At 44.1% G+C, this 27,861-nt stretch overlaps 1 long non-coding RNA gene across 1 annotated transcript in view; it reads right to left on the reverse strand.

Moving 5' to 3' along the window:
• Positions 1-27,861, reverse strand: part of LOC307199932 — a 121,368-nt gene that overhangs the window by 52,976 nt on the left and 40,531 nt on the right. The gene's annotated exons all lie outside the window — the stretch shown is intronic.

A 27,861-nucleotide genomic window follows, 5' to 3' on the forward strand; every position in this document is an offset into this window, starting at 1 on the left:
GATGTCCTTCAAGACCAGTTATTAACTTGCATTGAGTTGGGTGTCGTCTTGTTTTGGTTGGCAGAGGCAGAACATCACTTCCTGCTTATTCCAATGAGGGGCTCCTTCATTTGGTTTTGCTCTGTAGAGCAGGAGTCAGCAAGGTTTATCTTGCCTGGGCCAGATCGGTCCCGTAGAGATCCCTCCATGGGTCGGATCGTGCGTGATTTTTTACATCTGCGCAGACGCGATTTTCGGCATCTGTGTCTGTGCAGACATGATTTTCAGCACCTGTGCATGCACAGACACGTTTTTCAGCACCGCAGAAGCGAGTTCCTGCGCTGGTAGCTCAGTTCAGGGGCAGCTCTTGGGACGGTCAAATGACCTCCACGGGCCGCTTGTAAAACAGTGATTTAATTGCCCCCCAAACTTCAGGCTTTTATATACATTATTTACACAATGAGTCCCGTCTGATTGGCTTATTCTGCTTCCCTCCTGGAGTCTGATTGGTCTTTTCCTGCAGGTCGATCAGTTGTTGCATTCTAGGATCCTACCAGCCTAATAGGCTGATGAACTTCCTCCTGGAGCCTGATTGGTCTTCTCCTGCAAGCCAATGAGTTGTTGCATTCTAGGATCCTACTTGCCTATTGTTCTAGGATCCAAGCTTAGTACATAACATTTTCCCTTGCATGAATTCTATTCCCATGGCCACATTCCCCCCCATCAGCTTCCCCAACCTTGGGTCCCCATAAATTGTTGGATTAAACCCCCACCTCAATCACCCCTAGCTTATGTGGCCCATTGGTCAGGCATGATGGGGGCCCTTCAAAAGATCTCTGGGTGGTTCACAAGATAAAAGCAAAGACACGACAAAACAATAACCCACCCTCCAACACACATTTAAAAGGCTGTAGAATATTAAATCAACCTGGTGCTTAAAAAAATATGAGGGTTTCAGACAAACCTCCCTGAGGAGAGAATTCCACAGACGGGTAGCAACTCCAGAAAAGGCCCTTTCTTGTGTCACCACCCTCCAGACCTTGAGGCACTGCAATCCTTAGCCGTTTAAGGCCCTACAGGTCAAAACCAGCACTCTGAATGGGGACCGGAAGCTAATGGGCAGCCAGTGCAGTCGGGCCAGGATTAGTGCAATATGTTCAGACTACCTTGCCTGGTTGGGACGTGGGTGGCGCTGTGGGTTAAACCACAGAGCCTAGGACTTGCCGATCAGAAGGTCGGCAGTTTAAATCCCCGCGATGGGGTGAGCTCCCGTTGCTCGGTCCCTGCTCCTGCCAACCTAGCAGTTCGAAAGCACGTCAAAGTGCAAGTAGATAAATAGGTACCGCTCTGGCGGGAAGGTAAATGGCGTTTCTGTGCGCTGCTCTGGTTCGCCAGAAGTGGCTTAGTCACGCTGGCCACAGGACCTAGAAGCTGTACGCCGGCTCCCTCGGCCAATAAAGCAAGATGAGCGCCGCAACCCCAGAGTTGGTCACGACTGGACCTAATGGTTAGGGGTCCCTTTACCTTTACCTTTTTACCTTGCCCGGTTAGCAACCTGGCCGCCGAAGCCTGCACCAGCTCCGAACCGTCCTCTGAGGCAGCCCCACGTATAACGCTCTCTACCTGGAACACAGTCGAATCTAGGAACCGAGTTGGGAACGTGAGAAGCTGTCTTGTGCTGCATCCGACCGTTGATCCATCTAGCTCATTATTGTCTACACTGACTGCCAGCAGCTCTCCAGGGTTTTAGGCAAGGAACTCTCCCAGGCCTGATGTCTCAGACTGAACTGGGTACCTTTTGCTTGCAAAAGAGATGCTCTGCCGCTGAGCTATGCCCCTTAAAATTTGGGTGCGTGAACTGCATATGGAGCATTACTTAGTGCTTATGTTTCTGATACAAAGTCAGTATATTTTCTCTCTCTCAGTTAAGCTTCCGAATTTATGCTAATATAAATCTTGTTACATAAGCTTAATTCCCTGGCGGATTAGCTGTAGGCACAGGCAGACATCTTGATAACCAATAGTAGCAGTGTAATCACAGGGTGCCAGGGGAAAAAATAGAGTTACAGTGAGATCTACAACAGGCTTCTGCATCATCAGGGCTTCCCACTGTGTAGCTGGTCGCTTGTTACTTCTGCTCTAATTATGCGGCATGTAACGTGGTTATATATACCTGTACATTTTAATGTGTGTTAAATTCATGCTGTGAGCTGTCTTATCTGATTAAACTGTGTCGTCGGAATAGCCTGAGTTGGGAAAATGTTGAAAATCAGAGGCACCGGAATCCCAAATTTTAAGTGCCTTGGATTTTTTTTTAGGCCTGTGAGTAACTTTGTGCTAGAACTGAAACGTTGAATGATTCCTTCAGCCGTCAGGCAAATAAGTGTTTATTTAGAAAAAAGCAAAAAGCTTTACATTAGGATAAATGTGCAGGAAAGTACTGATGAATCTTCACGACTATTTAAAAATAAGAAAGGAAATAATTCTGATCTGAAAATGTGGAGAATTGAAGATTGGAAAAATGAGAAACTGAGAGAAACAAAAATTGACCTATCCCTGCTTCAGCAGAAAGTTGTTTTCGTGCTTGCTTAGTCCCGTCCTCAGCTTCCAAGGAGGATAGGAATTTATAGCTTAATACCATAATTTCATTTCTCTGTGCTTGCTGTTGGGAAGAGCCATAGGAACATAGGAAACTGCCTTATCTCATGTCAGAATATTGGTGTATCTAGCTTGGTGTTAATCTAACTGACTGGCAGCTGCTCTCCAGGTTTTCTGATGGGGTTTGATGGGGATTGAATCTAGGGTCTGATGGATGCAAAGGATATGCTTTATTACCAAGCTCTGACCTTTCCCCTGTAAACTCAGTCCTCTATTACTCCTAGCAGAAAACAGTTGCTTATTCTGCTTTGTACCAGCCCAGTTGCCCTCTGCAAGTCATTTTGTATTTCTGAATACTGGGCTTGGCGTTGTGGATTTAGTCTCATTTTAGTACATTTGTGAATTGCATTTAGACTTGTTCTCTCTTGATAAAGCAAGTGGTTGCAAACAACATACATATCTCTTCTAGCCAAAATGCCATGCACATTTGATTAGAGGCTTGTTTTGATATTGCCCTTCCTACTCCTCTCTGTTGCCCCATAGAAATCTGCTGTCTTGTCTTGTTTGCTGTGCCAAATCGTATCAGTAGGAGGATGGAAAGGGGGATGAAAAGTATTGCACCGTTCTGTAGCATGCAGTCATAAGCAAAAGCTGGTGGGGAGGGAGAGCTGAGCTGTCTCTGAGTCACTATCCCAGCAGTAATTATTAGGAGAGAAGGGGAGAAGCTTTTTAAAACAGTCTTATTCCTGCCTGAAATATACTCAGAGTCGAGAGTGGATTTCATGCTCTTTATCCAGCTCATAGTGGTGAGGAGGAATGGAAGTTCCCCCAGAATGCCTGCTTTATAGACATTATTTGCACAATGGGCCCCACGTGATTGGCTAATTCCGGGATTCTCCTGTAGGCCAATCAGGTTGCGGATTAACTTCCACCTGGAGATGGATTGGGTGGCTCCTGTGGACCAATCAGACTGCTGCATTCTGAATCCTATTGTTCTAGGACCAATCAGACTGCTGCATTTTGGATCCTATTCAACTCAGTACATAACACTGCCCATTTCCCCAATCCTGAAATTTAGAGAACCGGCACTTAGGATGGGGAGAAATTAAATTCATTTTGCATTTAAAGGTGAATCTGCCTTCTTTGTACTTTCTGAAACATTATAAAGGGGGAAGCACAGTCATCTTTAGAAATTTGCACTTCCCCAAATTTCGCACTGCAGTTCCCTATCCAAATAATATAACCAAAAAATGTACTAGGGTAAAGTGTGTATTAAATGGCATATATTCATGAAAATAACATACAAAAACACAACATATTAGGGGGATATTGCTTGCAGAAATGTATAGATCAGGAGAAAATTGCACTAAAGCACTGATAAATTTTCACAAGGACTTAAAGCTTTGCAAATTGAGGTGAAAATGTGAAGAACTGAAATTTGCCCATCCCTAATCCTGGTTATATATTTTTGCCCCCTTCTTCCAAATTAGTTCTAAATCCTACTTTCATGCAGCCTGGATCTTTATTCCCTCTAGTTCGATCTGTTGTTTCCACACCCAAGAAAAGGTCCATGTTTGTTTTGGTAACCTTTGGAATGGGAAGCTGCTGTTATTTAGTCACTGCTGCCTTCAGATGGAGAGTAAACAGGAGCATGATGCTGGGCATCCACTGTCCGGGGCCCAAGTTGGCACCGCTGCTCTATGCCACCTGAAAACTGTTCCTGTTAAGTTGTGGGCTGCATCTGGCTGTGCTCTGATGTCCATCCATCCCATCCTTGTCGCCAGTGTTAGGTTGTGGGTGAACATATCAGACGACACAGCAATTCTTTAAACAGCTCTTGTTTATTCACAGGCCTGAACTGAACTGAACTGAAGGGTTCAGCCAGCCTGCTTATATAGAGCTCCACTACAATGCAACAGTAACCACTTTCTGTAACTACCCAATCACTGAACGTCACTTTCAATCCCTTATTTGCATATGTGGACCTGAGTGAAAACTATCTACAGTATCCCCCTGCTGGCCCAGGGTGAGAACTTCAGTTCATAACACCTCCTCCCAAAACTTAGCAGACCTTTGAAAGTAGTCAGTACTATGTAAAAATCAGCAGTATGTAAAAATCCTCTGTCACGGCAGAGGCACAGGCCTGGCCCAAGTCAGCACCACAACACCTGAACACCAAAGGTAAGGCGGTGGCAGGGCAGAGCACCCACAGCAAATAAATTATGGGTGCCCAGGCACCCAGGGCCTCCTGGAGTTGGCACCCCTGACATAGGGGGTTGCGTTTTGGAAGCAGAGTCAAGTTCCACTGCACACATGAGGTGGTAGCCTCTGGGCAGAAGGCAGTGCATCACAAGCTATTAAATGCTTGGGACATGTGCTCTTAATCTCTAGAAAGCAGCATGTCATCTTGGCCTGCAAACTTGGAACAGTGGCAGATTTGTTGTGTTTTTGTGCAAGTTGTAGCATAAGAGGAGCCTGGCTGTGCTTTTAAGGCTCCTGCTCGTCTCAGTGAATAATACAGTGGTACCTCGGGTTACATACACTTCAGGTTACATACGCTTCAAGTTACAGACTCCACTAACCCAGAAATAGTATCTCAGGTTAAGAACTTTGCTTCAGGATGAGAACAGAATTCATGCTACGGCAGCGCAGCAGGAGGCCCCATTAGCTAAAGTGGTGCTTCAGGTTAAGAATGGACCTCTTGAATGAATTAAGTACTTAACCCGAGGTACCACTGTACTCAGCTAAAATATCAGTTCATGGAGCAAATGTGCAGCCTCATAAAAGCTAGATCTCTGTGCTGAAGTTGTTGGTATATATTTGGTTTTGTTCCTTGCCTGGGAACATGACTCAAAGTTTTACTTCCCAGACTGTACTGCTTCTGAGATCTCCTGCTTCTGCAGTGTCATGCCATTATCTCAGTACGGCTCTGTTTTCCTGTCAAGACAGAATTCCCCACAGGTTGGTGTGTTACTGGCACCAGCCAGGGCTGACCATGGTTCTTTCTGCCAGCTTTCCCGGAGTTTGGCTGAGTCGAGCGTGGCTTGTTCACCTTGTCAGGACTGTTGCTGAACTTGTTTACTCAGCCCCTGAGCTGTTCTGACTCATATGCCTCAGCCCCTTTGTATTCATAGAGGCTGGCACTTTTTTTTAATCAATATATTTAACAACTCAAAGATGAGAGATAGCCAAACCACAAAGCACATCACAACTTGTGAATCATTAAGACCTATGTTTTTAATCTGTGGGGTTTTTTTTTATAACTGTTATTAACTACATCAACCTGCAACCATGCTTTCTCAGTTGAAAGTTAATTACTCCAATAGGTCATTCTTGACCTTGCAGTTCCAAAAAAGCAATCGTAGATAAATTAGCAAATTTGTACGAAGTACAATACAACGGAAAACCATTAACTACATTTGATGCTATAAATGAGAACATCAGAATGATTGGGGAACATGCTGCTTTTTTCTCCTGACAGTCTATATTCTTTTTAAAAGGAGGAGTAGGGAGAAGAACCAAATATTGATAAAGGAGTCTGGACCAGTGAATTTTTACCTCATAGGTTAATTAGCATGCTCTGGTTAATTGGCGTGCTCTGGTCCATGGGGTCATGAAGAGTTGGACACGACTAAATGACTAAACAACAACAACAACAGGTTAATTAGTGCATAATTACTAGGACTGTTTCCAACAATGTTTTAGTCAGATTAGACCCACTACAATGAATGGACCTAAGTTAGTCATTGCCATTACTTCCTGTGGGTCTACTTTGTGTGTAGAGGTGACCGTCGCATGGATCACTATGGCCAGATCAGGGTTGAGAAAGGTAAGGGACCAACTGCTTGATACGGTGGAGATAGAAAAATGCCACCTTTGCTGTGGCTGCAACCTGCGCCTCCATGGAAAGGGAGGTGTCGAAGGTTACACCCAAGCTCTTGACAGATGGCGCTGGCACTAATTGAGCCCCCACAAGAGATGGGAGTTGGCCCCCCCAGCCCCATCTCGTCATGACCCAGCCAGAGGACCTCTTGTCTTCGAAGGATTTAACTTCAACCGGCTCCCACGCAGCCATCCAGCCACAGCTTCCAAGCATCTGGTCAGTGTGTCCAGGGCCGAGTCAGGGCGGCCGTCCATCAACAGATAAAGCTGTGTGTCATCAGCATATTGATGACAACCCAGCCCCAAACTCCAGACAATCTGGGCAAGGGGACGCATAAAGATATTGAAAAGCATCGGGGAAAGGATTGCCCCCTGCGGGACTCCACACACCAAGGTGTGCCACGGCAACAACTCCTTCCCTAGCGCCACCCTCTGTCCCCGACCTGAAATAAAGGAGTGCAGCCATGCCCTGAATCCCCACGCCAGCAAGGTGGTGGTCCAAAAGTTCACGATTGACCATATCAACACATATTCTAGTGTCAGGTGCTTCCCCAGTGTGGTGTAGTGGTTAAGAGCGGTAGACTCGTAATCTGGTGAACCGGGTTCGCTTCCCCGCTCCTCCATATGCAGCTGCTGAAGTCTCTCAGCCTCACTCACCTCACAGAGTGTTTGTTGTGGGGGAGGAAGGGAAAGGAGAATGTTAGCTGCTTTGAGACTCCTTCGGGTAGTGATAAAGCGGGATATCAAATCCAAACTCTTCTTCTTCTTCCCCAGAGGCGAGTCAAGTGCTTCTGCCACAGTTGTCTGGGTATACAGTGTCACTGAGGTGGGCCTTTCCTCTGATAACTCTATGTCTCCCAAATACCCTAGGATCCAGCTCTGCACTCTCTTCACTCCCCGCCCCCCTGGCCAGCCCTGCCAAGACGTCTCACGGAGCTCACGACAGATGAGACTGGAACACGCTACAAGGCATCATCCAACTGTCTTAGGGACTCCACTCTGGATTTACTCCTTAGCCTTTTCCTCTCCTGGAGATACCCCACAAGGTGACAGAGGCTTAGGGCCAGAGTTTTCCATTCTTAGATGGGCTACTTTCCCAGGTTGGCGAGCCCCACCTGCCCCTCAGGCCTACAATCTTAAAAAAGGCACGACACAAAAGGAAAAACGATTGTGCAGCAGGAGGAAATAAGCAATCTTGGGTAAAAGCTCTTGGATACAAATTCTTCTATTGCTCAGCTGGGTTGGGAAAATTCCAAGAAGGGGAGATGCTCAAAGGTTGCTGCTGGTCTCTCAGTTGTGTTGATGTTAATGGCTGCTGCCAGGTGATTGTTTACTTATATGTATTAGATGCCTCATAAATTCTCCAGGCAACATACAGCTTTAAGTATATATAAAACGATTAGAAACATGATGCTGCAATCAAACATCAAACTATTGAAAACCCAGCACAAGAAGAAAACTCAGGCACATAATTTTACACATCAGAAGAGCTAATCACTTAAAATACTAAAACCCATCAGCCGGCAAAGACTGATAGTCTGTCTTTACAATTGTCAAATCTGTAAGAACTTAAAGATTCCATTGATGTTAAAGTAAGTATGAAATTGATATTAAAATTCCTAGGAGAATAAAATAATTTTTTTTGCCTGGTAATAAGGCAGGCCTCCTGTGAGAGTGTGTTGAGGGTGGAATCTGGTGTGTGTGTCCAGAATTGATCACCAGTCTTCCAGCCCTGGAAAGTGGCTCCTAGATTCATTCTAACTAGCTGTTTTGCCCTGCATTGCGCTCCCATTTTTTTCACATTTCTAACCTTGCTTTCATGGGATTCAGTTCAATCCAGCTGAATCTCCTTTCACTGTGCACCCACACCTGCTATAAACACAGCTGGAACAGGATGACATGGAGAATTGCATGAGAAATACCCCCCTCCATTTCAATTCATTGGTTTCCCGCCTTTCCTACAAGGAGGTTGAGGTGGCATACATGGTTTTCCAGCTCCTCACAACACCTCTGTGAGGTAGGTTATGGTGACAGAAAATAATTGGTCGAAGGTCACACAGTGAGCTTCATGGCCTTCTGTGAGTATGAGGAAGTTTTTAATTTCAGGTAGGTAGCCATGTTGGTCTGACGCAGTTGAAATAAAAACAACAACAACAAAAATTGTCTAGTAGCATCTTATAGATGGATTGGCAGTTGAAGCTTGCTTCAATGATGGCAACAGGATGGGGCCCTGCAGCATACCTGAGCACAGCAGGTGTATTTAGGGGGTGCAAGGCAGAGGGCGTGGCACACACAATTCTGTCCTCCAAGCCAGGGACTCTGGAGGAAGGTCAGAGGGCTGCCACCCCTGTCTCCAGCATCTGCCACCAGAGGCAAACATCTCACTCTAATGATAGGGCCAGCCCTGTATGGAAGTAACCCCACATTTACAGGAAATTACAGTTTTTATGGTCCTGCAGGAAGTCTAAGCAGCCAGCCTCTACCTCTCTCCCCCTTCCCCCTTCCTATCACTCCACGTATCTCCAATTTTCACATGCCTTGCACCCCAGGAGTGGCTTCTCACGTCACAGGATCAGGGAAGCAGGTTAGGAATTTGAAAAATCCTACAAATACAGTGGTACCTCGGGTTACATACGCTTCAGGTTACAGACTCCGCTAACCCAGAAATAGTACCTTGGATTAAGAACTTTGCTTCAGGATGAGAACAGAAATCATGCTCCGGCGGCGCAGTGGCAGCAGGAGGCCCCATTAGCTTAATTGGTACCTCAGGTTAAGAACAGTTTCAGGTTAAGAACGGACCTCCGGAACAAATTAAGTACTTAACCTGAGGTACCACTGCATGAAGAACACATTTTCTTTTCAGAAGCCTGTTGAAAATGCATGCATTTTTTTTTTTTTTTAAGATATCCTGATGCCTAATCATTTCATGTTTCCTAACACACTGCAGGACTTTTGGAAGAAATTAGCTATACAACTAGTGTACTTAAAGGTACTGGCAATCCCATGCTATAGGGTGCTAGGATTTTGTTACTTTAGAAACTTACAGGGGTTTATAGCCTCTGAATAATAGTATCAGTGACCCAAATTATATTTTTGCAGTGGAGGTTTCGATGGCATTGCTTCTGACTTTTCCTCCTGAGCAATAATCTCTCACAGTTGCAAGTGTGGAGTCAGAAGGGCATATTAATGCACTCCTGCTGGCAAAAGTACCCCCTGGTGCCCAGTTCCCGCATCAAGGAACAAACTCTTAATTTCTGTGGGAAGTCAAATGAGACACACTTGCAGAGTTTCATTTTCTTTGAATTCAGGTGCACTGCCGTGTTTTGAGCAAATAAAACCAGGTAATACAGAATAGCATGTTGATGTTCAAAGAATTCTAAGCTTTTCCCATTTGCTGCTTCAGCTAAGTAGCGTCAAACAATTTGGCATATACAGGCAGATTATGTGGCAGTATTCAGGTGACTGGAAGAGTACAAACTGCAGTTTTTATTTGAAAATATAATTTGGTCACCAATGTTTTTTTTTAAAAAATGGGGAAAATCCACCACACTCTATAAGCACAAGATATACAAATCCACTGAAAAAGAAATATTGGGCTGCATCCATTTGTGTGCCCCTCTAGTAATAATATTAATAATAATATTTTTTTATACCCTGCCCATCTAGCTGGCTTTCCCCAGCCCCGCTGGGCAGCTTCCAGCACACATAAAAACATAATAAAATGTCAAACATTAAAACTTCGAAATAGAAATAAAAAAAGAAAAAATTATCTAGTCGCACCTTTTAGACAAACTAAGTTTGTTCTGGTATAAGCTTTCGCGTGCATGCACACTTCTTCAGATACACTGAAACAGAAATCAGCAGACCCTTATATATAGTGGGAGGGTGGGGTGGGGTATTTCTCAGAACGGTGGTGGGCGATGGATGATTGGCTGAATGGGTATGGTAAACCTGTTGACGACTGTTAATGACTGCAATTAGTCGTATAGGAACTCGTTTGGGTTCTTCTTTGATTTGGTGTTTTACAACAGTTGAACCACAAAGATGGAATTGCAGAAGAAGAAGAAGAAGAAGAAGAAGAAGAAGAAGAAGAAGAAGAAGAGTAGTAGTAGTAGTAGTAGTAGTAGTTTGGATTTGATATCCCGCTTTATCACTACCCGAAGGAGTCTTAAAGCGGCTAACATTCTCCTTTCCCTTCCTCCCCCACAACAAACACTCTGTGAGGTGAGTGGGGCTGAGAGACTTCAGAGAAGTGTGACTGGCCCAAGGTCACCCAGCAGCTGCATGTGGAGGAGCGGGGACGTGAACCCGGATTCCCAGATTACGAGGCTACCGCTCTTAACCACTACCCAGGGTGGACAATGGCAAGAGGCTTTATGTGGTATCACCTAGCTTCTGCTATAACACCTGAGACCCACTGCTTTTTTTAAGTGCATTTCCACTGCCAGGACTCACTGTATTGTCCTTAAGCTCCCCTGTCTTGTTCTGCTGTTGATGTTTAATCCACAAAGCAAAGAGCGCCAAACATTTAGTGCTGAATTTTAAGGGCTTATCCACACTTCCTCTTCTCCCACTGCTTTCCCCTTAGCACTCAATCAGGAGCAAAGGGCAGTTTGGATTTTCTCCAGGTAGGCATTTGCTTTGATTTAGCACTTCAGAGGAGGTGTTTCCTGGGAAAGGAGGAAGGCAAAGGGGAAAACTGTTCAGAGCCCTTTCTAGAAAGTGTGGCAGAAGTGTAGATGAGCCCTAAGATAATATCAGAATGGACTTTAGCAACATGTAAAATATTTGCTCCTTTTGAACATTAGTGATGAATGCCTTTCTGTTTTAGACAAGGCCTGTGCGCCCACCATACATTTAAATCACTTTACTTCCCTCAAATAATCTTGGGATCTGTAGTTTGTTAAGGGTGCTGGGAATTATAGCTCTGTGAGGGGGTAAGCTATATTTCCCATGATTCCTTGGGGGAAGTTATGTGCTTTAAATGTATGGTTTCTACGCAGCCAAGGTAGAACTGACAATTTCTTGCCTCTGCACTGACAATGTGGTGGATGCTATAAGGCTAATGCAATTTTCCAACTCAGTCAGTAGCTGGTAGGCATGGAAGGAGCTGTCCATTTCAGATCTCTCTGTTTCTCATTTTTCCAATCTTAAATTCAGCTCTACACATTCCTGCGGCAGTTTGTTATTGTTGTTTTAAATCCTCATGAAAATTCTTCAGCATTTTATTGCTAATTTCTCCTAATAAACATTTTTATATGCAGTTTTGAATAATGCGTACATTTTTGGAAGCAAGCTCTCCTTGCATTTCAATGTTATTTTCATTAATATTATTTTTTAATGTACATACAGTGGTACCTCGGGTTAAGAACTTAATTCGTTCTGGAGGTCCGTTCTTAACCTGAAACTGTTCTTAACCTGAGGTACCACTTTAGCTAATGGGGCCTCCCACTGCCGTCACTGCGCGATTTCTGTTCTCATCCTGAGGTAAAGTTCTTAATCCGAGGTACTATTTCTGAGTTAGCGGAGTGTGTAACCTGAAGCATCTGTAACCTGAGGTACCACTGTATACTTTTACCTAAGATATGCTTATCCGTTTGGTTGCAAAATTCAAATAGCCACATTTGGTTCTCATATTGTTTTGAAAATGTGAATTTGATAGATTTGGCTTTAAATACAAACTGCATTGTTTCTCTCTCTCTCTCCCCCCACCCCGTCCCTAGTAGCTGGATACTAGTAACTAGCTAACTCTCTGAAAACATCCATTTTCATCATGTCAACTTTTCTGTTTTCAAATCTCTCTCTATATTAGGATATACACTACGGGAGGAAAATGGAAACTAATTTGTGCAATTATATTAATCTTTTTGGCATCAATGGGAAAGTTGTGTACCTCCTAATGGACCAAGGCAATTTATAAACTTGCTGTGTTCTGGCCTCTTTTTACAAGCCTCCCAAATTGTGGGTGACAATATTTATTTTCTATCTTGTTGCTTCAGGGTTCTGCTCCTGCTTGCTCGGCCTCTGGTGCATTGTTGTTTTGGCTCAGTACCTTTCCTTATGCCGTTTGTTGTTCAGGGACTATTTTAGCTGCTGTTTCCCTGAAAATACATAGATGTGACAAAGGCCAGCACGCACATCCATATCTGCAGGCGACCAACTTGCCGTCTGATTCAACCTCATTAATTGCCCCTAGCCACGACAGCATCAGGTCTGTACGGCTAATCTCTGCAGAAAGGCACCAGCATTGCTGACACCCAGAATGAGTTGCTTTGTCAGTTTTATTGCTACTTAGGCCAATAACTTAACTGCCCGGTGTTTCTTGGCTCCAGATGCTGCCACTGATGGAGTATGAAATATCTTGAGAGCAGCCTCAGAATAAGGGCTGTTTTTCCCCACGTAATGCCGAAGGGTCCTTCGGAATAAATCGGTGTATTTCTGTGACAGAATTTGGAGAAGAGAAGTGTCTTTTGTTTTGTTTTTCCCTTTCAGAGCACTCATAGCCACATCAGAAAAAAACAACAACAAAAACCTTACCCATTTCAGGAATGTTATTAGTACCCAAAACTACTCACAGGTATATCTTCGTGGTTATCAGATTTAAACCTACAGTTAAAAACAGGAAGTGAATGCCAGACTGCCCATTTCTCAAGCATGTTGGCACTATGTACAGTACAAGGGGGGGAAATGGTGTTATTTTAGTTCCAAGGTCAATTTTACACACAGGAAGAGCTAATCGCTAAAAACTAAACTAAAACCCATCGACTGTCAAGGCTGATATTCTATCTTTGCAACTATCAAATCTGTAAGAACTGACAAATTCTGCTGATGTTAAGTAAGTATTAGCCTGATGTTTGAAGGCTGAGGAGACAGGATTGCCTGTCAACAAAAAAACCCACACCTACGTGAGTTCCAGGCAATTTTGGAATTGAGTGGATCAGCGCAGGTTTTGATGATTACTCACATGACTGCTTCGCTGTGCGTATTTAGTGTGGCTCCCTCCAGATCTTTGGGACGATGACAACCACCATCTTTGGCAATTGGACATGCTAATAGGAACTGATAAGAGTTGTAGTCCACAGATTGAGGTCACTAGGTTGGCTATTCCTGCACGAAGCTTGCTTTCTGTGCTCCCACAGAGCTGCCAAAAGCTAAGTTTCCCAGTTTCATCCGTGGACAAGTTAAACATGGCGAGGCGGAATGGCCCAGCCCTGAGGTTTGCCTCAATAGGAGCTGATCTGAGAATGTGCTTTCTGTGTACACAGGTATGCAGTGAGGGCTTGAGAAGCGCATTCTCAGACACAAACAGACTACGCTATAACTATTCCAGAAGAATGCGTTTTGGATTGACAAATGGTGTGAGGCAGGGGTGGCGTAGTGTATGTGTGTACAGCACATACACACACCCAAAAAAGGTGCCCATGTCAGTACGGAGCTCCTGGTAAACTATACAACATATGCATGATACCTGTTTTACAGGGGGTTGGACTCAATGACCCTTTGGATCCCTTCCAACTTGACAATTCTACGATTCCATGATTAAAACACAGTGTGTACACACCTTTAGGCTGCTGAAATGGAAAAGGACTCATTTATTACTGTAGGATTTCCTTTCCAAAACCACCACCACCAAGCAGTGTTTACAGGGCAAATGATGGTGAAAAGAACCAAGGAATATGACAATGAAGAGTCCTGCGTGAGAGACAGGCTGGGGAGAGGATGTGAGACTGAGGGAAGAAGGCGAAGCACCCAGGTGAGAGCTGGGAGGCTTTGCTCTTCTGTGTGTGGAATGAGGATGAATATATAATTGTGATAGAGAGCTTGGTAATATATATGCAAATAGTTTCTTCTTCTTGCTTGTTCCATTCTTTATTTTTCTCTTGGTTTGTTTCTTATCTATCTACTTTAGTTCGACTCAGGGCCGTCTTTAGCAGATGCGGCAGCGGGGTGCAAATATCTGCCCAGCGTCCCCAAATTACCAGGGATAGTGTTGGGGTGGCCATAGCTGCACACTGGCAGCCATCCGGGGGGGGCGCAACTCTCCCCCATGCCGCTGTGGGAGAGTGATCCCTGCAGAGGCTTGGGAGGGAAGCTTCACGCCTGCCAACTTTATGGTTGGCGGGGCACAGCTGGTGGGTGTGCAGGGAAAGAGGAGGTCGCTGGCAAAGCCGCGCAGCTCCCCACTTGCTGGGGCGCCCCTGAGAGGCCGGCGCCCTGGTGCGATGCACCACTAAGCCCTATGGGAAAGGTAGCTCTGGTTCGACTTCTACTATGTTGAAAGCTCTCAGTAACAAGAGAATTTTCAAAAGGGGAAAGAACCAAGGAAGCTTTTGCAATCATTTCTGTATAAGTCGCTGGTGTCTACCTGCGGCTCTTGCAAGAACAGTTACTGATGCTCCACAGACGCCGTGACAAGCTGCAAATATCAACACCTGCAGCTATTATGTATGCAAAATGAGTCATGGCAGCTACTTTGCTGGTGTCGGAGCTACTAGTGGACGACAGCAGCTGCCTTGGATCACGGAGGTCGCCGAGCTTTTTCCACACATGCCCTTTGACGAACCAGCAGGATGATCTTCTCATGAGTGTTCTTACACCCCTTTCACTGCCTCAGGAGCCTCTCAAGAATATTTTGCTCACTTGCAGTCAGCACTCATGATGTCCTCCCTGGGGGATAGAAGCCACAGCAGCTGCCCTATGATAAGGAAGGAATGACCTTTCAGAATCTGGTCCACCCCTCCGCTTCCAAAATGCTGTGAAAATGCAGCACCAGAGAAGATGGATATTTGCCATCTTCCTCAAGTGCCTCTAAATGTCTCAAACTGGATATGACACGTGTGGTATTGTTCTGCCCTACCAAGTACTATATTTCTAGGGAAAAAAGGTGCCGGAACTCACCATGAAACCTCCATCATTCTCTTAGAATGGCAATGGCGCCCACCTGAGAGGTGCTGGAACCAAATTCCGGAAAGTTCCAGTTGAAAAAAAGCCCTGGCCCTACCCTTTATCTGCAGTTTACTCTGCTTCCATTCCACAGAGGCTGTCAGGCTTTGGGGAATTGGCTCCCCCCTCCCCCGGCAGTAGATAAGAAGAGCAAACGAAAGGAACGTCTTACCAGTTAGAATCTTTAATAATCACAGTGAGAGAACAAAGAACACATCTCCTAGAAATGGTGGTGCTCCCAATTAAGGGATACTCCCTCCCTCCGTCCCTATTAATCTATACCACCACTCCTACGTCTGAGTTTGTAACCTCTGCACTTTCTGTTCTGACACTTTCTGAGCTCTCTGTGATTTTGGAGATGGGGCATGAATGCTGTCCAGAGACTTTGAATCTGTTAACTCTCTCTTCTAGTGTTTCTTCTGCTAGCTGTTCCCCATCCAGTATTTCCCAGCTTCTGCCTTCTGAACTATGCCCCTCTGCAAACCACTCTTCCAAATCGATGCTATTCTCCTGCTCCTGGGAAGATGCAGGATCAGAATTGGGGGAGGTTCCCACCATTCATCCTCAGTGCAGCCCTCCTTAGCACGGTCTCTGACACATAGGTGGAGAGAGCTCGAACCTCCCGCCAAGTCTGAAATGAAAGCTAGCTTCCTAGCCGAGAAATGGGGAGGGACATAGATGGCCTCCTCTCTCAGACTCTGAATGCTAGTTTTTACTTTATTATTATTAATGCTTTTAACTTCTTATGATTCTACTGTCTGGTTTTAAGTCTTTACATTGTTGTAAACTGCTGTGATATATATTTTCTATGACACAGCGGTAGATAAATATTTTTGCAAATAAATAGATAGAAATAGTGGCCTGCCTTCTGCCGCCATCATGTGGAAGCCATTTTATTCGTAGCAAATGGCTTTCATTAGAATCCTGAACAAGGGGAAGATTGACACTTTTTCTCTCCTCCCCCCAAATTACACTGATGTCTAATTAAGAAATACCATGTGTCAAACCAATTTTAAAAAATCTGTATCTGTGGATGAAAAAACAGACAAACTCCTGTCAGTCTAATCAACTGACAAACCGGGAGGCTAATGACGTTAATTGTTAGTCTTCCAGGAGAGAGGGGGGATTTTTTTTGTAAGCAAGCAGGTATACACGTAATTATGGCATGCTTTTGTTGTAAGAAAAAAATTAATGAAATGACTAATCTTGTCAGATTCTGAAAGTGACAGCTGAAATGAACCTGGTACCCTCATCAACTGTAATCTTTTTATCTTGCATTGTACCACACTAAATAAGTGATTTTCTTTGAAATTACCCACATCAGCCTGTTTTCACATGGAAGCAAAAATCAGCATGGAACTAAAATTCTATGCATACTTATCTGGTAGTAAGCACCACGGGGGAAAAACAACAACAACATACTTTTCAGTTGACATTTCTGTAATTGTGTTGTTGAGCTGTCTTTTTTGCTTCTCTATTTTTGCATCCTAGTTCCCTTCCAGTGGGGGGAAAAAGAGGGAGACCCAGAAAATGGGTGGGTGGAGAGAACCATCAGCACATTTCATTCTTAACAGGACTTTTTTTTCCTTTTTCTTTTGGTAGAGATGGTGGTATTTCGTTCAAAGGAAAAAGTGATACTGCTTTCACTCAGGCAGTAGATCATACTGTTAGGCCTTCTCTTCTTCTCTGTACAGCAAGAGGTTCTGGGGCACAGCACCTTGTTTAAGCTGGCTTCTTTTGGAGGAAGGTCACAAGAGGTTCTGTTATGTACTAACCTTGGATCCTAGAACAATAGGCAAGTAGGATCCTAGAATGCAACAACTGATTGGCCTGCAGGAAAAGACCAATCAGGCTCCAGGAGGGAAGTAGAATCAGCCAATCAGATGGGACTTATTGTGTAAATAATGTATATAAAGCCTGAGGTTTGGGGGGCAATTCAATCACTGTTTTACAAGCTGCAATAAAAAGCATGAAATCACTACAGGACTCCAAATATATTTCAGGTTCATTGGCATTTTTCAACATTAGTGCACGTTCATAGATGGTACAAGGTGACCATAAATGGAGGAAAAGCATAAGAGGCTTCTAAGAGGTAGCCAAAGTCCTCTGCTCTAACATCAGATCTCCAGAAAGACACAGCCTGTCTGCTCGCAATACTGTTAGACTATAGATAGATAGATAGATAGATGTTATGGCCTCCCCCTCATATAGAGAATCTCCTAATGTTCTGTGGGAGGACTAAGGAGTGAATTTGGATGATGGCCAGTTGCTTTGGTGCCCTCTGCACGGGTTTTAGAAAGATATCTGCTCCCAACCAGTCCCCCAATCTTCTATCCGCTGGATAGGGCACCACGGCTGCCACTCACGTAGGTTGCTGAGCTACTGCCTCTTCGTTCCGGCCTATCAGGTGTTGCGGAGGATACTTGCCTTGCCCCAGGCACTGGCAACCCACTCTATGCCACAGCAGGGGGTCACCAACCCTTTGGACCCCATCTACAAACCAGAGAGACCATGGGGAGGTGCACGCAATGTGCCTACACCACAACAGTGTGTACACCTCAACCACGCCCGCCCTCTCAATTAGGCTTGGGGAAAGCCTTCTATTGGCTGCAATAGAATACGTCTTTCAAACCAAGCCTAATTTCAATGGAAATTGGGAGAGGAAGGCCTCTTTCAGCACCAGAGGTGTACCTAGTGTCCTTTCTGGCCTTGGCAAGGAATTGTATCAGTGCCATCTCCCCAGAAAACCCCTCCGTTCTCTAGCATTTGATCCAGCCATGACAGTGGTGATGTGTTGCCACACACATTTACATCATGAGCTCCATAATCTCCAGCAGTTTACCTTCATGCTTCCTTGTCATTTCTCCTACTATTCAGCTCCGAGTTCTTGTCTAAACTTGTGACCTTCATGGAGAGATTTCTGGGCTGGTTTTGCTGACCCCTAGGTATGCCTCTGCTGAGCCCATGTGTACCTGGGAAAATCATGTTGGCAATCCATGACCTTTGTTGTTGTTTAGTTGTTTAGTCGTGTCCGACCCTTCGAGACCCCATGGACCAGAGCACGCCAGGCACTTCTGTCTTCCACTGCCTCCCGCAGTTTGGTCAAACTCATGCTGGTAGCTTTGAGAACGCTGTCCAACCATCTCATCCTCTGTCGTCCCCTTCTCCTTGTGCCCTCAATCTTTCCCAACATCAGGGTCTTTTCCAGGAAGTCTTCTCTTCTCATGAGGTGGCCAAAGTATTGGAGCCTCAGCTTCAGGATCTGTCCTTCCAGTGAGCACTTAGGGCTGATTTCCTTCAGAATGGATAGGTTTGATCTTCTTGCAGTCCATGGGACTCTCAAGAATCTCCTCCAGCACCATAATTCAAAAGCATCAATTTTTCGGCGATCAGCCTTCTTTATGGTCCAGCTCTCACTTCCATACATCACTACTGGGAAAACCATAGCTTTAACTATACAGACCTTTGTTGGTAAGGTGATGTCTCTGCTTTCTAAGATGCTGTCTAGGTTTGTCATTGCTTTTCTCCCAGGAAGCAAGCCTACAGCACCCCAAATTCAGCACCCTCTCCTTTTAAAGCTGCGGTCTATTCCCTTTATTTCCTTCAGAGACACAGGTCCATTACACCATCCTTTGCGGCTGGTGGCAATGGGTTGCTTTTGCCCCAGTCAGAAGACTTAAGGAGGATGATCTAATAATTAGTTCCCATGGAAACACATAGCTGTGATTGGCAATTTTGCCAGGGCCATTAAAAGGAGTCTGGAGCAGTACTTCTGGCTCTATTAACCCTCTCCTGCACAAAAGCTTTCCCATCTCACAATATGGAAACTGTCAAGCTCTGTTTAGTTCTAGGGCAGTCTGTAATTATGTTTTTGCATAGCTTCCCTTCAAAACCCACGCATCATATAGTTATGCGTCGCTGAAATTAAATGAACATTTGGGGAAGTTAACCAAACAGCGTGGAAGTTGTAAAACTGACATCTTGTAATTTCAATTATCTCCATTCCCTTTAAACAACAACAACAACAACATTTTTCTTACAGTTTTGCTATTTCTGCTGACATCAGTCCACAAACGTTTTGGAAAAAAATGTGATAATATTGATTTGATCTTGTGTGAATGTGAGTGGATATCTTTTGTTCTTAGAACAGAGAAAGGAGATTGAAGCGCAGGGAAAGAGCTGGGCTGCATGTGAACAGCTGTGTCACGAATGTGCCCATCTTTTGATCTGTGAAATTTGGCAGGACAGCATGTTTTTCTTTACCTGCCCCTACTTTAATTCTGCAATAAACCCAGTCAGTTGATCTCTATATGGGGTAGATAGGAACAGCAGGTTCCTGCCTTCTTGAAGTGATACTTGAAAGCTTTGCCTGTGCTTCCTGCCATGGGTTGTAATAGAGAAGCCAAAAGAATATAGGGGGTGGGAATGTAGAAATGTCCAAATAACGGGGAACCAGGAATTCAGCACTGCTGATCCCAGCCATTTTTTTTCAGACTTAGCTGATGCAATCATTAAACTATTGCTTTCACCCAGTTTACACTCTGATATGTTTCCCCTGCAGATCCTCTAAGGGGGTTTAGACATAGGAATGAAGCTGATGTATAATTCTGAGATAAAGGAACGAAGGAAGGAAGGAAGGAAGGAAAGAAGGAACAGCAGTAGCATTAGGTACTGCCCATAGCCACTACGATGCTAACTACAATATATTTCTTAACTACAGTATAAGCGGTAAATTTTGCTTGCTTAGCACTCTTGTAATAACACTAGCTGATTGATTTTCAAAGAGCACCAAAAATAGTTGTATAGGGCGATGTACACACAATATAGTTAAAGCACAGGACTTCCTCAAAGAATCCTGTTGCTTACCCCTCCCAGAGCTACAATTCCCAGCTCCTTTAAACTACGGTTCCCAGGATTATTATTATTTTGGGTGGGAAGTTATGTGCTTTGAATATGTGGCATGTGCACAGCCCGGATCACATTTATTCACACAGTGTGTAACTGTTGCCTCAAGTTGTAGTGGCGGGCATTTATTTTGAGGACTTGAAAATGGGACAACTGGACAAATTCAATGAGAGCAAATCTATTGGCAGCTATTTGTCATAGCAGTTAACTGGAGCCTCTGAGTTCAAATTCTCGTGTATATTAATCAGCATTGAAGTGTGCATTTCCCCTAAAATATACACCTTTGTATGCAATTTGGTATAATTCTCAGTGCCTTCTATATGTGCTGTGTCAGAGGTACGTACAGGGCATCGCGTGGCAGGACAGAGTGTAAAACAAAGATGTGCTCTCCCCCAGAATGGAAGATGGCAGGATCCTGAGGACATGCTCTATGGGGAGCTGGCTTCAAGCATCAACCCCATTGTCAGACCAACTCAGGCCCGCCATGTGGGAATCCACTGCAGACAACCGCAATGCCCAGACACAGACAGTCAGGTTATGTATCCGCAGCAGTGACCAGGGAGGAACAACTGCTGGGAGGAGCACAGAGAGAAGAAATGCTGTGGTGCATCTGCAGCAGCATAACTGGACACCCTCCTCTGCCCCGCATGCAACAAAGCCTGTCTCTCCCATATCGGTCTCTACAGCCACAGAAAACGCTGTAACTCTCCAACAGTTTCACTTTATCCTTGAAGGCACACTCTTCCATGGACTCCTGAGGCAGACGGATGCCAACAACAGATTTCCCCCTCAGTTCTTTTCCCTGATAGAATCCATTTTGGCACATTGTTTTCACCAATATATGCATTTTTATGCACACTTTACCCCAGTATTTGTGTATACATTGCTTGGCCTGAAAATCACACTGCAAAATTCCAGTAAGTGTGACTGCCAAAGGATGGCTGCCCTACGGTTAGCGTATTGCTTCAGAATGTGTGAATTAGGCAGGTTCACCTTTAAAAGTGAACCGAATAAAATGTACCCCCTATGCTTTATTTGTCACGCAAGCGGGCTGAACTCCTGTTGGTCACAGTACGACATGTTCACACCTGGAAGTGTATGTTGTTCAGAGGCCTTGCATTATTTTTAATGTGGCGGTTGACAGCAGCAGCTGCTGTTATTCATAATGCATTTCTGTTGCTTTTTGCTCTGATGTGCCCCCCGCCCCCCATCCCATTTCCAACAAAAGAGTATGACTGTTTCTACAGCTCCCTTCTAGGGCTTGCTCCCTCCCCCTTTTTTTGGCGTTGGTGACTTTGTCACACCTTTTAAAACCTACTCATGTGTCAACGTATCATCCAAGAAAATATTCCCCCACTGTTCCTTGACTGAAGCAGAATAATTAAATCCAAAGACCCCTTATTTAAAAGAAACCTTTGCTTTCTGAGATTGCGAAACAATTAGAGTGCATCAAGTTAGCGTGAAAAGTTATGTGTGGGCCCAACTAAGGCAAGAACAGCAACAACAGCTCCCCCCCTCCACATTTGCTGAGAAGCTAGCGCCTTGTAATCGGAATGAGTAATTTATTTCCAGATAATGGAGTCTTGTAAAGTGCTCGCCAAGGTCCTAACTCTCTAAATACCTCTCAGAACATTATTGTAGCATTGACCCAGTAGTAGTGTAGCAAAGGTTATGCTTAATTGACTAATTTATGGTTAATGCTTTCTAGCTTGGAGGCTGCCATTTTGTCTAATGATAATGGCCCACTTGTTTTTCCTCCTTAGAAAAAACAGCCTTGATGAGTAAAAACCGAACATATTATGTATCTGTCATTTCACAGAAAATGCACAGAAACCTGTGTGAACTTTCGTACTCAAAGGGACTCTTCAGCAGAGAGGTTTTGCACCCTTTTAACGATAGCAATTTAGAAGCCAATGCCGCCGTGGGCAGTCGTTTCGTGGACTCGATAATATCAGTTCAAAGTGTTAACAGACGCTTTTGAGTTAACCTCACAGGGAAAGAATAGGAGCCTCAGTCAGTGCTAGATCATTGGTGTTGTAAACATCCAGAGCTGTGGAACAAGTCTTTGATTCCGCTGATGGATATTAATTTGGATGGCTTTGAAAGATAAATCCATAGAGGAGAAGGCTGCCCATGGCTACTAGACATAATGGCTATGTTCTGCCTCCATGGTCAGAGGCAGTAATGTGTGCTCTTGTGCTTGGGTCCTCCTATCTGCAGGTATAGCCCAGCCATCTGGTTGGCCACTGTGAGCACAGGATAGGCTATTGGGCTGACACAGTAGGCTTTATCTTCTTCTGATGTCATGAGTCCCACAGTGCTGTTGGGTTCAGGTTTATGATTGTCAAGCTCTGCCACAGTAGGAGTAGAAGAAGGAAGAAACAGATGGGGTTCTGAATGGTGGGAACCTGGGTTGTAAGAAGGGGAATCTCCCCTTTCTGTACAGACTTCAGCTGGTTTGGAAGGGAGAGCAGGGATGTGGGCTCTTTCCCTCAAAATTCCTGTGGAATGGAGAGCCTCAGTGAAGGCGGGGTGGTCTGTGATGGGGGAGGCACAGCTGAAGGGAGCAGCGACTGAACAGTAACCTGAGCGGGCAGGTTCAGACTTGTCTGCTGGAATCAGGCACCACCTTGCAGACGTGAGCAATGGAGAACGTGCATTTGCAATCCCGACGTTCTCACGTGGCAAGCGAGTCTGTGGAAGCTTGTTGAGACATCTTTGTTGTTTCTTTCCAGTTCTGAACTTATTGCCTTATTCCCAAACTCCGTAATCACGACTCCTGAGCATTATGTCTGCTGCTAAGCCTGTACTGTTACTTGCCTGAAGAAAGATCTCTTTCTTACAAGTAAGAACTTTTGTCAGTGTGTGTTGGGCAGGAACTGTCATGGGCCAGGAGTCAGCTTCACCTGGTGAGCAGCAGCCTGAAGTGGGAGAAGCCAGAGTGACTCCACCTGCAGCTGATCAGCCTTCAAGGACAAAGAAGAGAAGGCACTGATGGGATCAGTTGGCTCCTGCCTTCTTAGAAAGAGCTCTTAGCAGCAGTCAGATGCTGGAAACACTTGCTGCCCTTGGCTCTGTGATCATCTGGATTCCTGGAGCTCTGGACTTTGTGACTTCAAATATGGATTCTTCATAAGTTAAGTGTTCCTCAGAGAACACATGCTTTCTCGGCATCGGGACTAGGACAGGAACAGGACTATTACAACTACTCCAGGTTTCTCCCAAGCCTGCAGATATACTAATTGTCCTTATTGCTTCAGTGTTACATGTCCCTCTCCAATTATCTCAGCACAGACACCTCTGATTGTGTCCTCAGCACTGCAAGGATGGAAATAAGGACATCCTTGTAATATACCTATTCTCATACTAAGGATTGCTTTGGACACTGTCTGACCTCCACTCTTACACAGCAATGAAGGCTTGTCACTCCTTGGTGGAGACTATATTCATTTGCTATGTGATAGCCTCTCCTTCAGTGTCTTAAAAGCTGAGAGCTTGATGACTTGCTTGGTTTAAGGAAACGCACATCTATATCTGTTTCTTCATTGTCCTACGACATCACACTGTCAACAACTGAAAATAGAGAGAATAGAGTGTGAAAAGGCCACCGGCTATGGGCCCTAATATTTATGTGCATAGTGAATTTATTTAAATTTGTACTAGCGATAAGAAGCAGACCACCAGCCCACTCAGAGATGTAACTTCCAGAGAATTTGGGACCTTCTAGATATGTATTTATTGTGGAATGTCCATGCCTCCTCCTCCTCCTCCTCCTCCTCCTTCTTCTTCTTCTTCTTCTTATTTTAGGGTGTTTGTGTGTCTAAATTTCACCACCATCTTGTGTAATCAATTAGTTTCCCCCCATGATCGTCCCATGTTCTTTCTCACAGTAGAAAATCTGACAATAGCAGAAACTCCTACTTTTCAAGACTCCTCCAGCTGGTTTTTGCCTAATTAATTATTTCCTCCATCCCCTGAGTTCCTGAGGCCTGCAGAGAGTTTCTGTTGTGCATATATATATATATATATATATATATATATATATATGGATAGTCTCTGTGTTTAATTACTCTGGCAGCAAAGAGGGAATGAATTTCAGTTTCTTAGGATGGGTGGAACTTGCACTTTTTTTTAGCACAGCCAGAGGGAAAGTCACTCTGCATAAGCTCCTTTACTGACTCATGTTGCGAGGACAGAAACCATTTCTGGAAATGATTAAGTAACCCGAGGGGTTGGGAGAAAGGAGGGGAAATTCAATTCTCACTATGCGGACAGAACATAGCAGAATTGTCCAGAAGATTTATAGGAAAATGACGAACATCACTTGCAGTGTGTGTGGGGGTGGGAGACAGACTTGCTGGACCATAGCTTTGGATTTTGGGATGCAGAAGGAAATACTAGCAGGGTTCTGCCCCATCCTGCCCTAAAGGCAGCACATACTTCAACTATGGAACTCTCTCCCCACAAGGAGGCCAACCACTTGGCTGACTTTAAAAGGATTAGAGAAATTCATGGAGGATTAAGGCTATCAATGGCTACTAGCTATGATGGCTATGGGAGAAGACTCTAGTGCTGGGGTTCTGTTTGTGGGTTCCCCACAGGCATCTGGTCGGCCACAGTGAGAATAGGATTCTGGACTAGATGGGCCAGCAGATGCATACGTCTACATGTGCACCAGAGTGCCTTGTTTTTCACTTATGCTTCATGTGGAATATTTACCTTTGCCAGCTCTTAAGAGTGCTGAGTTCCACTGCCCACCCACTCGCTCTCTCTGGTGTAACATCATCTTTGTTCAACTAATCTTCATCCATCTCATTTTTTAATGCCCACATGAGTCATATTTGTTTATAACAGTAGTGCATTAACTAAATTAGTTTGAACTCTTTACTCTGTGAAAACTGCTTGTAGATTGGCTTCAGGCTTTGGCTAAAAGGCTTTCAGATGGTTGCAGATTATATGAAATGTTGTTATAGAGAAGCAAATTAATTTAATTTTACCTTATGAAACCTGGAAGGATTTCCCCATTAGGAGTTGGTCCTTGTTTATCCACTGGTGGGTTTTTTGTTTTTGTTTTTTTTTTGCTTCTTGTAATTTAAAGCAATCAGTCACAGGGAACATAAAATACATCAGTCAACATGAACAGATTAGTTCAACATGCAGAGGTTTGGAGTCTAATGAAACAGAAGTAAATAGAAGACATGGCAGTAAAGGGAAGCTGTCAATCACCTTCTAAACGACAAGGCATGTTTATGGTTGTTTTTTCCCCTGGAAGGGGGATATTGGTGCACAATTTTCTATTCCATACCAAACCCCAAGACTACAGGCCTAAATACTTTAATGTCCTTTATACAGTCTAGTGAGCAGAAATTTTAGTTGTATAGGAACACCCTGCAAGTGTCCCGGAAAAACTGGGACATCCTGTGTTTTATCACGAGAGAACGGTGGTCATTTTGGTTACTGTGATCTTGAGTGATTTTGCAGCTTGATTCCCCCCGAAAAAGCACTTTTTTAAAAGAGCCATAATCTTGTGTTTGGGCACTGTGCCTGAAGAAGTGCTTTTTGGAGGTGGGGAACTACGGTGTGAAATTGTGCGAGATCACAACAACCAAAATGGCCACTGTGCTCTCATGATTAAAAAAGACAAGAAGATGGTAACCCACATTTTGGTTTCAAGGGGTTAGAGGATATGCATGTATGTCCAGCTGACAAATAGGAAGCTAAGGCAAGATAACTTTCCATGTGCTTCTGTGGAAACCAGAAACAGTTCCTCTTCTGTACTCCATGCAGACACACGTGAACAAGCCACAAAAAGTTATGTGCAGCGCTGTGCTTGTAAATTCTGAAAGTGCAGCTGATCTTCCCAACAAGGCCCATAGTCATGCTCCCATATCCAGACTCCTAAGACTGCCACAAAAAATGAATTTTTGACCAATGCAGACATAACAGGGCAGATCTGTTAGAGATATGTGAACAGAATTCCCTGATTGGGACCTTGTGTGGAGTATGAATCGATAAGCTCACCACATCGAGAATGAGTTCCGTTGTTTTACTGCAAATTGACTTTAAACTTGTTACAACAAAAAAATGTTGTAAATATAAATCAAGAAATTGCTCTTAAGCAACTAGCAATGCAGTCCAGTTTTCCTCAGGTTCTTGTTAATATAGTCTCTTGGACTTTGAGAGGAAAATGACGGCACAACAGACAAAAGAGAACCTTTCTCTGCTGGCATGAGTGAATGGCCAGATATCTCTGCTGGCCAGATCTCTCCCTGCTACTGCATCCCCAGTTATCATTATTTTAAGCACTTAAAAAACAACAGCGCTGCAATGAATATGCTTGATTTGCATAATTAGCAAGCAATTTGCATAATATGCCAATTAGGATCCTTGGATTTGAGGAACTGAGAGGTATGGACAGTCTAACTTAACTGTAACCATGTCCCCAAATATTTTAAATGGACAGTTGGTGTCAGATGTGTACAAGTGGATATTTCTTCTTGTCTAAAGTTGTCTGCGGTGTTGTTGTTTTCTGTAACTTACCTGTCAGATTTGTATCTCCTGTACTGTATGGGAAATGTTCTGATGGGAAGTGTGTTGTACTTGCCTTGTACAAACTAGATGGATGGAGGTATGCCACTGAACAGAATGTAATTACAGTTTATTGATTGTAGATTTTAACAAACCTAACTTGTACTTGCAATTTCTCTCTCTGTGTGTGTAGGTGGTGAGTACAGGCAATTTCACTCGAGCCCATAGGACCAGTTTCTGTTGTTTTTAAGTGACTAAAGTTTCTCTCTTTATACTGCTCGGTGATCCAAAGTAAATCCATAACTGAAAGCATGAGTCGAGTTCAGTTTTGCAATACTCAGAACAGTCTCTCTCGCCCCCACTTCCCCTCACAACCCCTCACAATCAATGAAATGGAGAAATGCACTTGATCAGACCACTTAACTCAGTCATATTAATGGAAAATCATGCAGCAGAAGACATGTTGCAGCAATAGTCAACGGAAAGGAGAAAAGAACATTTTAAACCAAGTTTGGTTTCTTGAGAGTTTTGTCTTATGAAATTAACTTTAAATAACTTCCCCTTAAAAAAATACTTTCACCAGGACAACAATACATCTTCTAAACCTGATAATCTGTAGCTCATTTTAATATTTCATATCATTTTAATCTTGGATGTTTGAAATCCATGTAACTTTCCCCAACTCCTTTGACTGATTTATGTATTTGTGCTCTCTCTCTCTCTCTCTCTCTCTCTCTCTCTCTCTCTCACACACACACACACACACGGTGACTTCGTATGTCTGAATAAATTGAAGAAGAAATGTTAACTCCTGGACTTAAAGTGCCAGACTTGTACTAATGATGCTTTTCACCACTGGATGTATTAACTATTTATGCCTTAGTTCAGCTTGCAGAATAAGGTTAAATGGAATCAAGCTGGGAAACCAATGACGGACTGAATCAATCCCCAAACATACTTTTCAAGACAAAGGCCACTCTACATGCAAAGCAATGAGGAACTTGTGGCTCTCTGGATAATGTTAGA

The sequence above is a fragment of the Podarcis cretensis genome, assembly GCF_951804945.1.
Source record: "Podarcis cretensis genome assembly, chromosome: 12".
NCBI classification, from domain to species: Eukaryota; Metazoa; Chordata; class Lepidosauria; order Squamata; family Lacertidae; genus Podarcis; species Podarcis cretensis.